Raw genomic sequence first — 12,242 nt, forward strand, 5'->3', positions numbered from 1 at the left:
TTTCATTACTGAAAAGTTACTTGTATTTCATAAACTTGGAAAGATTGTGACTGTATTGTCAGATTGAATTTTTTCAGCTTACTAAAGCTTTAGATAAATTGGTTTTTCCAAGTTACTTATATTTGAAAGATATTTATCAAAATTCTTAATGAATTTTTTATTTCCTCTGAAATATTTATATTTTGTTTCATAGTACTCAGCTTATGAATTTTGATATTTTCTGTCTATAATGTTAAAATTAACTTGTGGGAAAATCACCTACAATATAAAAATACTTTCTATGTGATTATCTAAAACCTTTGAAATACTTTAATATCTAATCCTTATCAGTGGCAATTACTTCTTTATGAAATTCAACAGCAGATTTACAAGAGCTGCCACTCCCAAGGTTTTTAATTTTATCTTTTTCCTTTAATATAGTTGTCTCAACGTTTCTTAGTATCTCATTAATGGCACATTAAAAATTGACTTCAATATTCATCCTTTCTCTGTTGTGTATGGCTTTACCATTTTTAAATCTTTTAAATCTTTCTCCTCCTCCTCTTCTTGTTCTTCTTCTTCTTATTGTTGCCGTTGTTGTTGTAGTTGTTGTTGTTCTTCTTCTCCTTGTTTCTACTTCTACATATATAAAACTACATGGGGAACCTTGCCATAATCCCTATTCATATTCTGCTAAGCCAGTTAGGTGAACTCAACATTTGAGTTTGTCAGTACTCTGCTGAATACCTTCTATATTCTCTGCATATGAAGATATGTATCAATGTTTTGTTTAACTTTAAATAAGAGCTTATTTATTTAACATATTAGTTACAATGCCAGAAATGAAAATTTAATGATTTTTTTTAACCATGTTTACTTCTTTTCTTAGGTGACTTCATTTTGAACACATTTTAATTATCTGACTCAAAATAACTTCAGCCACTATTTTGCTGTAAAGTTCTGGAACTGCCAAAGACCATATAATTGTTTTGCAAAATATTTTCATATAAAATCCAAGGAAAACTTTTCAATTTTCATCACTACTGTCTACATCTTGACGAAAAAAAAAAGGACTATTTTTATTTAGCTTAAATAACAGTTTCTAAAGTGTATAAAAGATCTCTTTCATTTTAAATATATCTGTCAGTGTGGCCAATGATAGCTGAAAATCTAGCTATACTAAGTAACAGAGTTCTGATACTTTAAAGTGGTCTCAATATACCCATGTAAACTTGGTTAATGGTTCTTGATTTTTTTTCAATCTGGAATGCATTTTAATCTTAATTACTCATACTTTATGTAAGTAATTAAAAAGATACCTATACCTCTAGCTTAAAGTAATTTCATTACTAGTATAATTGTAGAGGACACAAAACTCATCCTAATTTCTTAGTATGTGAAGGACCAAACAGAAACACATAAACCTAGACTAAAAAGAATTAAATGCTGCATGCAAATACACAAGGTATTTTTGAAATTTGACTTGAGCATATATTTGCACATACTTGAATATAAACAAAGGGGATAGAACCCCATCTTTTTAGATGCTATGTAATAGACAGAGTTTTCTTTTTGATAGTTACTCCAAATCAGCCCAATTTGATATGTGCTATTTGTGTCCCAATTTTTAAAGTACCTTAAAATAATCACAAAGAAAGCTAAAGCTAAATGATAATGTTTGCTGATCCTTTAATATCAATGCACTAAAAAAGTTTAAATCTCTTGTCAGTGGGTCCAGTTCTCAAAATGTATTCCCTGGAGGGCCTGTCAGAACACAGCTGGTAGGCCTCATTCCTTGAGTCTGTGATTAATTAGATCTAGGGTGGAGCCGAGGAATTTGTTTTACTAACAAGTTTTCAGGTGAGCTACTTCTAGTAATCCAGAGTATGCACCTGGAGAGGCAGTGCTCTGCGAAGCATGACCAAATGGTTTCTTAGGCCGGGAAACTATATTAACCCATGTTCCATTGCCCTGAGGAAGTACCAGAATCAGAGGAATTTTTTAGGAAAACTGGATTATTTGCCTCATAGTTTTGGTGACTGAAAGCTGGGTCTGGTAAGAGTTACCCTGGCTCTAGCCTCATGGTACATGGCATCCTGACAGCGGGGCTGGGGGCGGTTGGGAGGGAGAGAAGAGAGAAAGAGACACAGAGTGACAGAGAAAGAGAGACAGACACAGAGAGACAAAGACAAAGACAGAGAAAACCAACATTTGAGATAGACACCTGTGAGATCTGTGATCATACTGAAAGGATGATATATGAAACAAGAGACAATGATGGCTTAATGTGCTAGATTGGGTTTGGATTTATAAGATTGGAATAGTTAAGTAAAGAGAATCTGAAAAAATAAGCTTAGTAATAAATGGACAAGCTAGATTTGAAATGTCTGATATATCTAGAAAAAAAATCTAAATGGAAGGCAAGATCCATCTAATTCACATAGAAAGAGAGTTTGAGAACAAGGAAATTTTGTTAGTCTTACAAGCTGCTTAGTTGCCTTCAGTCTCTTTATAAAGCAGTCCTTGCTTTCTTTTACTCAGTGTTGATAATTCATCATAGAAGCATAGGGTAGGAAGCTGGTGACTAGTTGGCTGGTTGGTTTGTCATCTAAAGCCTTTTTATATAGTTCTTTTTAGGACTATATAAAGGTGCTGCTATAGAGCAGCTAACATGGAAACAGTGGCCTAACTATTATAGCATAGAGATTTCCCTTTTAAATGGTGAGTTTTCATATTTACTGTGGAAGACACTAGATTTTTTTTTCTCTTAGCAAAATAGTCTGCTTTGAAGCAAATATTAATTTATAAAACAATTGAAATGTTAAACCTCAGGTTGGCAGAAAAATAATGGCACTGGAGGCTAAAGAGAAACTAAGATATTTGCCAAATCTGTTTTTGAAGGTTCTGCTTGAACATACATTTCTTTTTTAAAAAAATGTGCATTGGTGTTTTGTATATGTATATATCTGTGTGAGGGTGTCAGATCCCCTGGAACTGATGTTACAGATAGTTGTGAGCTGCCATGTGGGTGCTGAGAATTGAACCAGGGGCCTCTGCAAGAGCAGCCAATGGTCTTAACCTCTGAGCCATCTCTCTAGCTTCCATGAACGTATATTTTTAACATGTCCTTTTGAGCTCAAACTCTCAATTTTAATGTTCAGTGGGGTATTTGTTTAGTGCTAGAGTCAACAAGATATAGGCTTTTATAATTAGATTTTGTTCTTACAGATTATTTTTAAATAAATCTTTCACTTTATATAACAAACATCTTTTTGTATAGCATTTTGTACATCAATATGGTTGAGCATTTAGACCTGTTATGTATTGTCTTACCTTTTCTAGGACTTAATAATTTAATAGACCTTTCAAAGTTATTTTTAGTAACCAAAAAAGGAAGTTCAATTAAGCAGAAACTATTGATTTCAGAAACTAATATTTAAACCACTTGCTTTGCTAAAAGCTTTACTCTTGAAATACTAATGATACAATTTACAGCAATAAAATTTGCATTTGCAATAATGATAAATCATCAGGTACAGTGCAGCTACTTCTAGCAGAACATGCTTTGTACTGTATTATAGGTGTGTGTTTCACCTCTCTATACACCCTTTACAGCTTCACAAACACTTCAGAGAGCTTCATCTGGATCAACTGGCAAACATCTATGACATCTCCTTCATAGTCTGAAGACTTTTTCTCAGACTTCTTTGCCTGTAGTTTAATACTTTTCAGACTTAATTTTCTGACATGCAAATTATCATGTAATATTTTAACATCAATATTAAACTTGGTATATATTCATAATGCCATTTACACACATAATTTGTGTCTTCACTTATTTTCATTGTACTTTAAAATGTAGATGTACTTCAAGATCAGATATCTGAAACATAAACTTATAAAATAAATTAATTATGGAAGTTATTTTCCCTAAAATTGTGTTCTCTCACTGCTTCAGAAGAATTTGACAGAAATGCAAAATGATAATGAAATGTAATGTCAGCTAGTCACTAATGCCTATTACTAGTTACTCATTCTCTAGTATTAAAAAAGAAACTCCATGTGATTTGACTGCTGCCTCCTACTCCAGCCTCATTTCTTATCATTCTTTTAAATGTTTTCTTACCAAATTTTTTTGCATATTCTATAATAGTCCAATGCCATCTTTGAAAGCTTAGGAATATTTATAGAAAACTCTTATTCAAAAGATAGTTTGGGGGTGTTTGGAATGGTGACTCGGAGGTTAAGAGTGCTTGATGCTCTTTCAGAGGACCACAGTTCAGTTCCTAGCATCCACATTGAGCATGCCATAATTACCTGTAACTTCAGCTACAAGGGATCCTCTTTTGGCCTTGATGAGCAGCTGCACTCATGTGCACACACAGATACAAAAGTGTACATATGAAAAATAAAAAGTTGATAGTTTTGAATCTAGCTAAGTATGCTTATACACACCTGTAATCTCAAGACTCATGAGGTTTAGGTAAGAGAATCCTGAAGTTGAGGCCAACCTGAGCTAACCAGCAAGATTCAGGCCAGCCCAAGGTACATAGTAAGGTCCTGTATACCTATGGATAAATGCATTGATGGATTTTTTATGTTAGAAAATTAATTTAGATATGAGAAGAATTAGATTATTATTTTTTTAAAGAGCACTGGAAATAAAACATTGTAAGACAAAGAACACAGCCTTCATGTAGGAAAAAAATTGAGGTTCTAGAAAAATAACAAAAGATTATTAACCTGCATTAGTTGCTGAAGAATAAATTTTATGGATGGTGCAGCTTCGTAGAAAGAGCATTTGTTAAAGGACAGAACACTGGGCTTTGGAGTAATTTAGAGAAGAATAAGTAAATGCTGTTTCAGATTATTTTAGATTTGAGGTATCTTTGAATTGGCAAGTGGCAGTAACATTGCATTTCTGTCGTGGCTGAAGGTGTCTTGTTTGTTCCAAAAGATAGCATTCATCAGGAAAATTTCTTCAGCAGACGCCTGAGAAACACTAACTTTTGGTGTGACAAAGTTCTCAAGCATAGGAAGGAGTAGGTGCCAGGAGTAAGTCTCCTGTATCACTTACCTAATTCTAAACTTTCTATGCCAGAGGACCATAACCAAGGTTACCAAGAGAAAAGCACACAAGTTTAGTGAGTAAATATTTTTATGACAAAAGCCTTTTAGAAATGAAGGCATAAGAAAACAGGGAAATATGCATATTTTATGTTCAGTCCCCACTGCCTGGATAAGGGGAGTAGGAGGTAAGCATAGTGAGGTTTTGTTGTTCAGATTCTTCTCTGGGTCTTCAGAGATAATGGATAATCTTTCCTTTTAGATATAGGGAAGGTACTTCAGGAATGAGTCTTATAGCCCACTTTGGAAGAATTTAGAACTTTGTATGCAGGTAGAAGTGGGTTACTTAAGATGTCCCCTCCAGTGCAGGCATGTGTGAAGTCGTATATCCTGGGCCCCATCACAGGAGAGTCAGAGGAGAACTAAAAAGTTGTTACTGCCATTTGACAAGAAGATTTTTTGCTGGAGTCACAGAGACTTAAACTAAACTTGACTGAGCTTAAGAGTTTCTAATAATTAAAGAAAAAGGCACATGTCTGTGAAATATGGTTTTAATAGGAAGCAAATAAGTTATCTGGAAAATTGTGTAGCAGTAAGGGTTTAAAATCTGCGTGTATATACACATTACTAGACTGTAATACACAATTTGAAAAGCATGAACCACAGTGTCTCAAGACTTATCTCTAATCCTCTTGTACTGGTAAGCAACCAACAAGTATACATGTCTATTGAATATATATGTTACACCTTCTGACAGGGTAAAAGGTTTGATTTTTTAAAACTAGTCTAGGGTGAGACTTCAAAATTTTATATATTTATTATTACAGTTTAAAAGTGATGTTTTTGGATATTATGTTGACAAGGAGTGGACTTGTGATGGTAAATCTTAATTGTCAGCTTGCCTGCATTTACACTCACTTAGGAGACAGATTTCTGGACCTGTCTGTGAGGATTCTGACAGAGAGGTTTCACTGATGAGGGAACATTGGTGCTAATGTGGGTGACTCATCCCAGAACCTGAACAGGAGGGAAAAAAAGAGAGAGGCTGATGAGCCCCAGCACTTAGCAGCACTCAGCACTCTGCTTCCTGACTGGGTAGGCACAGTGTGACCAAATCCTCCTCCTGCTGCTGCTTTGCCTTTCCCAGAATGGCGGACTGTATCTCCTCAAGTGGTGAGCCAAAATTAAATCCTCACCCTTCCTCTCTTATTTGCTTGTGAGGTATTTGGCCACAGTGAATAGAAAAGTAATGCACAGATTTACTTAGGAAGAGCTACTTTTGCCTTTTCATAACCTGTAGTTGGCAGGGTACAGTACACTATACTATCATTTACAAAAACACATTATCACCTATACTTGTTTTGAAACAAACAAAACTTGATGTTTTAACCATCAAGTGTGAAGTGGATTTGAAATGATAGGGGGAATAAAGCATCTGTTCTTATTTAGGAAGGTAGAGGTCATGAGCTTATCAACTTCGTGACAGTTCTCTGAGCACAGCCTCATTTTAAATGGAAAACACATCAGAGTGCAGTAGATTGTCTTGTTTACAAGTTTGCATGGTGAAAATTGGAAAAATATAAAATAAGTAATTTGTCAGTAACAGCATTTAAATGTTTTAGGATGCAAGTTTAATATTTTTTCTAAGGCATAAAGATGTCCATCTTCATGTTCTCTGTAGTAGAACAATTTACATGAAGAAACATATTCTCTTAGATGGTCTCAGATGCTTCTGTGCATTCTGACCTCTGTGGTATACATTGCATTTTACAACATTTTATATATAACCATCTCACAATAAAAGGGCAAATATGGAAAACAGCTACCCAAATGTGGTACATAATTAATTATCTTTTTTATAGATTTTATAAATCATTCAGTTAAAAAATATTATAGAGAGGACCTAGACCCCCTGCTCAGATGTAGCCCATAGACAGCTCAGACTCTATGTGGAATCCCTAGTAAGGGGAGAAGAGACAGTCTCTGACATGAACTCAGTTGCCTGCTCCTTGATCACTTGTCCCTGGTGGGGCAACCTAGCCAGCCCACAGAGGAAGAGGATCCAGGCAGTCCTCATGCAACCTAATAGGCTAGGGTCAGAGAGTAGGGGAGGAACACCTCCCCTATCTATGGACTAGGAAAGAGGGATATGTGAGGAAGAGATGAAGGAGGGGGCTACAACTGGGATACAAAGCGAATAAATTTTAAATAATAATAATAATGAATAAAATTATTATAAAACACACCTATAAGGATTCATAACCAGAAAGTAAAAAAGACTGAATGTAAGTCATGTTTTCCTGGATAAGTAACATTGCATCATGCATGCCTCATTTGAGAACTGGTTCTTTTTAACACTAAAAAACCCTTTATACCCAGGAATGCTTATATTCTATTCAGTCATTGTTACTTTGCAGTTGACAAACCAAAGAAAACAAACTCCTAGCTAGCTAATAGTTCCTTGAAATCAATTTCAATTGCACAGGTGCCAGTACTCTGAGTCATCCATGTCCCCCTGCTAAGGATTGTTGCTTAACTCAGTGGTCAAACATTGAGTATTTGTTTTGCTGTTATTGGTAGCAATGGATCCAGTTTTAGAGTGCTTCAAGATTATGCAATTTTGGGTGCCTTGAGAAAAGCAGCATAATATTTTTTATATAAAAATCAAGTGACATAAGGAAATGTGAGGGTCTCTTAAAATGTAAGCTTCATTGGCTTCCTGGTCAGTCTATCTCTCCTGATGTAATGAAAATCCTTCTCTTCAATTTTAAGGTAAATCATTTGAACACAAATCTAAGTAATCTAAAATAATAAGACTAGAAGTAACAGATATCTGATCTCAAATTTCGCATTCCAAAACAGTATGGAAGAGTGGGGGAGAGTAAAAGGCTCTGGCCTATCTGTACACAGGTACTGACAATGCCAGAAGAGTCCCAAGACAAGCCTTCTGAAGTCCTGGTAATTATCAGACAAGGATTTCAGAAACCAGGACTTGAAACCAGTTTTAAAGAACAGTCAAGAATAATAGCAAAGGGCTGAGGGGATGGTGAGTTGGGTAAAGCACTTTTTTTTAATGTCTTCAATTTAAAAAATTGTTTTGATTATTACAATTTATTCACTTTGTATCCCAGCTGTAGTCTCCTCCCTCCCAATCCTGCTCTCCTTCCCTCTTCTCCCTTCCCCCTCCTCAGTCCACTGATAGGGGAGGTCCTCCTCCCCTTCCATCTGGCCCTAGCCTCTCAGGACTGGCTGCATTGTCTTCCTCTGTATCCTGGTACAGCTGCACTCCCCCCAGGGGGAAGTGATCAAAGAGCCAGCACTGAGTTCATATCAGAGACAGTCCCTACTCCCCTTACTAGGGAACCCAGTTGGAGACTGAGCTGCCATGGACTACTTCTGATCAAGGGATCTAGGTTATCTCCATGCATGCTCCTTGATTGGAGTATCAGTCTTAGAAAAGACCCCTGGGCCCAGATTGTTTGGTTCTGTTGGTCTCCTTGTGGAACTCCTGTCCCCTCCAGACCTTTCTGTGTCCTCCTTCTTTCATAAGATTCCCTGCACTCTGCCCAAAGTTTGGCTGAGTCTCAGCATCTGCTTCAATACCCTCCTGGGTGGAGTCTTTCCTGTCCTGTTCCCTGTTTCTGTCCTAGGCTCCTGTCCTGTTCCCTGTTTTCTCCTGCTTCTGATCTCTAACCCATTTGCTTTCTGAGTGAGGATTGAGCAACTTCCCTAGGGTCCTCCTCCTGTTTAGCTTCTTTAGGAGTATAGATTTTAGTATGTTCATCCTATATTATATGACTGATATTCACTTTCAAGTGAATATGTACCATGTGTGTCTTTCTGCTTCTGGGTCACCTCACTCAGGATGATCTTTTCTAGTTCCCACCATTTGCCTGCAAATTTCATGATTTCCTTGTTTTTAATTGCTGAGTAGTTTTCCACTGCGTAAATGTACCACAATTTCTGTATCCATTCCTCTGTTGAGGGACATCTAGGTTGTTTCCAGATTCTTGCTATTATGAACAAAGCTGCTGTGAACATGGCTGAGCAAATATCCTTGTTGTATATTTTGGATCTATGCCTAGGAGCGGTATAGCTGGATCTTGAGGAAGCACTATTCCTAATTGTCTGAGAAAGTGCCAAATTGATTTCCAAAGTGGTTTTACAAGTTTACATTCCTACCAGCAATGGAAGAGGGTTCCCCTTTCTCCACATCCTCTCCAGCATGTGTTACCACTTGAGTTTTTTATCTTAGCCATTCCGATAGGTGTAAAGCGAAATTTCAGGGTCATTTTGATTTGCATTTTCCTGATGACTAAGGACGTTGAATATTTCTTCAAGTGTTTCTCTGCCATTCATTATTCCTTTGTTGAGAATTCTCTGTTTAGCTCTGGATTACAGGATTTGTCCTGCAATGATTGATTAGAAGTATCAAAACAAATACCCAATTGAAAATGAAGTTTTAAATTCCATATTGTCCTTTGCCTTGAGTACCTGTCTGCCCATGTATTCCTTAGCCCCTGACCTTGAACCTTGTCTTACTGCACAGCTATTTTCTTCACCAGTCCTAGAATTCATGCATGGCTCTTAGAGAATGGCATGTCCTCTTTTGATGCTGCCTACTTTTTTTTTAAGGCAAAAGAAGAAGAAAAATATATAAACGTATATTGTGGCAAAGTAGAAATTACATAACTGGAAGTAGGAAAGGAAAAATGTGAATCAAGCCCAGTGAGGGTTACAGAGACAGCTCCTGATAGTGACAGTTGCATTCTTAATGGGAAAGCCTCATGATAGAAGGATAAGTGGAAAAGGAGATTATGCACATTTTGAAAATAGTGTTAACGATGAGGAAAAATATAATATTCTCTAAATGTTAAAAAAAAAGAAAAGAAAACAAGCAAAGGAGTATATAGGAAGAAACAAACAGCAGAGAATTTATAAAACAACAGACATGAAGTCTGTGACCAATTTGAGGATAAGTTAGTAAGTCATGAATACCACAATCCTAATTGTGCTTAGTTTACCTACCATGAACTTAAAAACCACTTTGGGTCTTAAAACACACTATAGAATAGTCATTTAGCAGTCTAAAAATAAATGGCATAACATATGTAGAGAAAGGTAAGAAATAAGTAAGGCGGTGTTCTCCTGTCAATAAGATAGTGATTAAAGCTAAAAGGACAAAGATAGTTTTAAATGTTTAAAGCCAAAATTCATAACTAATAAAGAAAACATACAAGGCCTCCTAAACCAAGTAACCCAAACATCCACATTTAAAAGCAGTAGCACCTGATTCAGGGATATTATTAGAGAAATACTCTTTTACTAATAAAGGAGTTAGGATGGCACTGTTGGTACAGGATAGATGTACTGGATAATAGTAAGGAAAACACACCAACAACATGACTTCAGAATCCAGAAACGTCAGCCCACTTGTCAGTATCTGCATCCACTCCTGCATCTTCATACCTCATTAATAGAGAATGACCCTCGGGCAGCAGTCACAGAAATAGACAGGGCCAACTAAGGCATCACATACAAAACTCGTCACCCACAGTAAATAGAACTAGAAATTAAGATTGAAAAATAAACTTTCACCTCTGGGAGAAAACAGCAACTTCTGTTAGTCATGCATGGTTGTAAGAGAAACAAAAATTATAGAATTTCTCTGCAAAGACAGAGAAAACACTTTCTATCAGAATGTATGGGGCTTAAGGGACTGATCAAGGAAAAAATAATACTTAAAGAACCTAATACTTAAAGGTTTTAAATTCCATATTGTCCTTTGCCTTGAGTACCTGTCTGCCCATGTACTCCTTAGCCCCTGACCTTGAACCTTGTCTTACTGCACAGCTATTTTCTTCACCAGTAAGAAAATAAATACCAGTAAAAATAATACTTAAAGAACCTAATACTTAAAGATGTGAATACTTAAAGAACCTAAGAGTGAAGCCGTAGAAGCAAATAAAATGCATTCAGTGTTCATCTTAAGATGAGGCTGTTTGATTCCAAAAATAGTACACTTGAGTGTAAATAGTAAAGATAAAAGCAAAAATTAAAAAGATGTAAAAAGCTCCTAAGCCTCATTAATGTAACAAGATTCAGAGCATAGTTTTCTAAAACCAATAAAAATACTAGTTAAAAAAGTAAAATGTACAACTAGTAGATAGGGCAAATAACCACTTAAATTTCAAGATATTTTTAAAACTTGAGACATTCTTGCATACTTCAAATACTTTAAAGAGTTTTGATTAGATGAAAACTGTGTGAGGAAAATAAAGTATGTGCACAGTTGCTTAGCTTTGCTAAAAATAAATAACTGCAGCACACTGAAATTAATGTGATTGGCTACTGGTCAACAGGGTGGACTGCAGTATGCATAACCTTCTCACTAGGATTTCAGAAAATATCAGAGATGGCGTGGCAAAATCAAGCCAGCAAATGTTGTTTAATTAAATAGTCTTACTTCTAAGTACACCAATATTCATCAGCAAAATGTTAGTGAAGAGTTCTTATTTATTAAGTACTTTGTCAAGGTAGACCTAGTCTTATTGTAAGTAAGCCTGCAATGTATAGATTTATAGCACATAGCCTATTTTATTACTACAGGAGAAAGTAATTGGGAACAGGAGTCAGTAAAAAGATCTGAGGGTTGCCTTGACGTCTGGGTCCTCTCCATGTATTACTTATGCCTTGCATTCCTTTTTTTTTTTTTTAGTCAGTTATTAGTAGAACTTTCCATGCAGTGTTTCTGGTCTCCATGAGCCAGATTTGAGCATCTAATTTTAAATATGATATCAGCTGTCCCCAGGGTCTGGGGTTAGGCAGGAACATAAAGGTGAGACTTTAAGTGAGTATTGCTTTTGGTTAGTCATTTGGACCTATGTTGTGCATTTAACGTAAATGGTGAAAAACTATGTTTAATCATTTTTGAAGGAAATATAAATTTTGCTATTATACTTTATTTTGGATATGTTTTTTGAATATTCATGCATACAGAAAAGTTGAAGTACAAGGCCAGCACTGCTCCTTAGTCTAAGATATACTGATTTAGTGTGCACAAATCTACCCAGTCTTCTATTTTATTTCAAAAGAGCAGAAAACTTAAGCATATATGAGATTTTGCTAATATTTTTTAATTTAGAAACTCTTTTAAGTTAGCTTGGTTCAGAGTTCCAAATAATTTTTGAAAAGTA

The 12,242-nt window shown here is 35.7% G+C and overlaps 1 protein-coding gene across 7 annotated transcripts in view; it reads left to right on the forward strand.

Annotated features, from left to right (window-relative positions):
- Positions 1 to 12,242, forward strand: part of Phyhipl (phytanoyl-CoA 2-hydroxylase interacting protein like) — a 148,611-nt gene that overhangs the window by 120,563 nt on the left and 15,806 nt on the right. The window lies entirely within an intron of this gene.

Source organism: Meriones unguiculatus, chromosome 16, assembly GCF_030254825.1.
Source record: "Meriones unguiculatus strain TT.TT164.6M chromosome 16, Bangor_MerUng_6.1, whole genome shotgun sequence".
NCBI lineage: Eukaryota > Metazoa > Chordata > Mammalia > Rodentia > Muridae > Meriones > Meriones unguiculatus.